Raw genomic sequence first — 3,042 nt, 5'->3', positions numbered from 1 at the left:
TGTAAAAATAGTGCAAACACTGTGTCAAAAAGTAACGATCCCAACTATGTCTTCAGATGGTTTACAAAATAGTGCAAAACAAGATGATAAATTAAAAAACAAATCAATAAATTACATTTAAATAAAAGTTTAATTAAACTGTAAACACTGATATACTCTTGCAAAATGTAGAAATGAGGCTGACATGAACATGTCTGGTAGTGCAAGTTGTATAACACACATACTAGTGTGATTCAGTAGCTTTCAAAAAGAGAACAGGGCTCACACCTTAAGATTTTTGGTCAAGAAGACCAAAAGAATATTTTAAAACTATATTCACCGTAGCTGGTTTCAGAAGAGACCTTTGGCATGTCACTACATTTCCAGCAGCGCTGAACACCCTCTCTGAGGGTGTACTAGTGGCGGGGATGCACAAGTACTTTTTCACCAAACGACTGATGTTAGGAAAATTCACCTCATGTACCTTCCACCACGTAAGGGGATTGCTTTCACCATCTGCAAGTGGCCCATGCAGGTAGTTGTTTAATTCAGCCTCAATTTTCTCTGTTTCAGAAAGGGTGGTCATCTCAGCAGCTGGTTTCTTGAAAAAACTTCCAAGACTTTTCTTCTGCCTTTTAAATGCACTCTGAGCTTCTTTTGTTGATTCAGATGACGTTACAGGGGCAGAAGAGCCAGCATCACTTGGCATGACAGAAAGGGATTCCACCTCTCTGACTACTCTGGCTTTGATGACCAGGATCTCTTCTTGACTCATATACTGAGTGCGGAAGTGTGGATCAAGAATTGTTGCCATGTTGATCAGTTCCTGAACCTCTTGGTCACCATATTTGGTGTTCATGTAGTCCAATATTGAACTTTTAATTGTCCTGGTGAGATCTGTGTCTTCATCTTTCCCCTGCAGCAGCTCACTGTTGAATAGGTGAAGAGTAGGCTTCAAGCATGACACTGTGACATAGTTTTCAGAGGAGAGAGGGCATCTGTAAAATCAAGAAGAGGCCCAAGTGCTTTACTGACAGAGTCTAGGACATCAATATCCTGCCAAGTAGGCACCAGATGCCTGGTTGACCTGTCAGCAGCCAGGACTTGCGTAATGGCCTTCTCTAGCTCAAGTATCCGCTCGATCATCTTCTGCCTTGATCCCCATCGTGTTGCCGATTCAGTCACAAGTTTGTGTGGCGGAAGGCCAAGTTCTACTTGAGCATCTTTGAGTGTTCGCTGCTTTTTCCAGCTGTGCGAAAAAACACTGACAATCTTCTTACAGACTCCCACAGCTCTGTCAATCCTGGTATCCCTCATGCTTCTCTCTGCAAAACAACAACAAAACTTTTTGTTTATTTTTATGTATTTATTTATGTTTCTTTTGCACAAGAATAAAATAAATACAATAAAAAACAAGCAAAAACAAAAACCAAAAAGTTAAAAGAAAAAAGTTAAAGTTCAGTTAAAATTAAAATAGATGAAACTAAAAAAAATCATTTAAATAAATAAACATTTAATATTAAATGCACATAATATAAACATTAGCTAATGTAATGAATTACTGTTAAAAATACTGCATAGTCACATTACTAATGCAGAAACAAATACATAAATACAGTTAATATTAAGCTCATGTTTGCTCAGTGTGCATGCATTAAATATACTAACACTAAGAGAGAAAGAGTAAACTTACCAATAGCAATGTGTAGACAATGGCCAAAGCAAGACAGTCTTGTCCACATGTTTAGAGTGACTGCTTTTACTATATTGGCCCCGCTGTCCGTTGTTAGGCACACCTGTTTCTCCTCATCTAAATTCCATTCTTGAAGAAACTGCTCGCGATGTTTTCACCCGTGTGGTCATCTGGGAAAAAACTTGTCTGGATGCAACAGCTGTTCAAACTCCAGTCACTCGTTATGTAGTGGACCGTAAGGCTAATGTACGGCTCAGTCGCTCTGCTACTCCACATGTCTGCAGTTGAAGCATAAAAATCCGCCGTAGACAGTGATGTTTGTACCCTACCGCGGCACTCTTCATACATCGCTGGCAGGGCTGTTTTGGAAAAGTACTTCCTTGAGGGCATGTTGTATCTTGGGTCCAGTTTATGGATCATTCACTTGAATCCTTCTTTTTCGACAGTTTGGAATGGCAACATGTCTTTTGTCAAACAAAACGCCACTGCTTCCGTCAATTCGTTCCATCGTTTACTTTGCTTATCATAAGGGACGCAATTAGCAAATGCGCTGGCAATTTTCGTCTGGGTGGGAATTTTCTTACCCCTAGGTCCACTTGTAGTTTTCGCCTCCGTTGCCTCGCGTATCTTCAGACATTCTTCATACTCTGGTTTGTGTTTGTGTTTCAGATGGTGGAACAAATTGGACGTGTTTCCACTCTTTGTAACCACCGTTTTTCTGCAAACTTTGCATATTACGGTAGTCTGCTCCTCATCTGATTTTCTGTAACCAAACCAGTTCCAAATTGTGGAGGTAGCTCCTTGCTTAACAACAAGCTCCTCCTCAGCCTCACGTCCGCCTTCCGCCATGCCTGTTTTCACTCCGCACGTGAACAGTGAATCGGGCGCGCACAAAACTACGTCATCAACTAGACTTATCGTTATTATCGTGAGGAGACAAATTTTTATTGTGAGGAGAATTTTCAACGGTATATCGCAAACGATAAGATATCGCCCATCCCTAGCTCCCTGAGCGTGCGCCTCTGAAGTATGAATGAAACTATTCCAGTCCTGATTGGTGTTGCGTCATGACGTAACGTGACGGCATACCCGGAAGTATAAATAGACACCGGCACACACATGTTAGCTTTCGCTCTTCAGCAAGCGCTCTCTGTTCTGTCTGTTATATTTGGTGTTGTTTGTCACGTATATATCATTATTATGGCGAGTGAGCAGTTCAAGAAATGTGTGCACCCCTGCCCTAGATATATCACGGGTGGGGACACACATCAATTATGTGTGGACTGTTTGGGAGTGCAGCACGCACTCTCTCGAGGGAGCTGCTTGCGGTCATTGTGAATCACTCCCTATCAGAGTGCTGCGCTCCCGCC

The sequence above is a fragment of the Leuciscus leuciscus genome (genome assembly GCF_965113295.1).
Source record: "Leuciscus leuciscus genome assembly, chromosome: 25".
Lineage (NCBI taxonomy): Eukaryota > Metazoa > Chordata > Actinopteri > Cypriniformes > Leuciscidae > Leuciscus > Leuciscus leuciscus.
The sequence above is the reverse complement of the archived record's forward strand: the minus strand, read 5'-3'. Positions refer to the sequence as shown.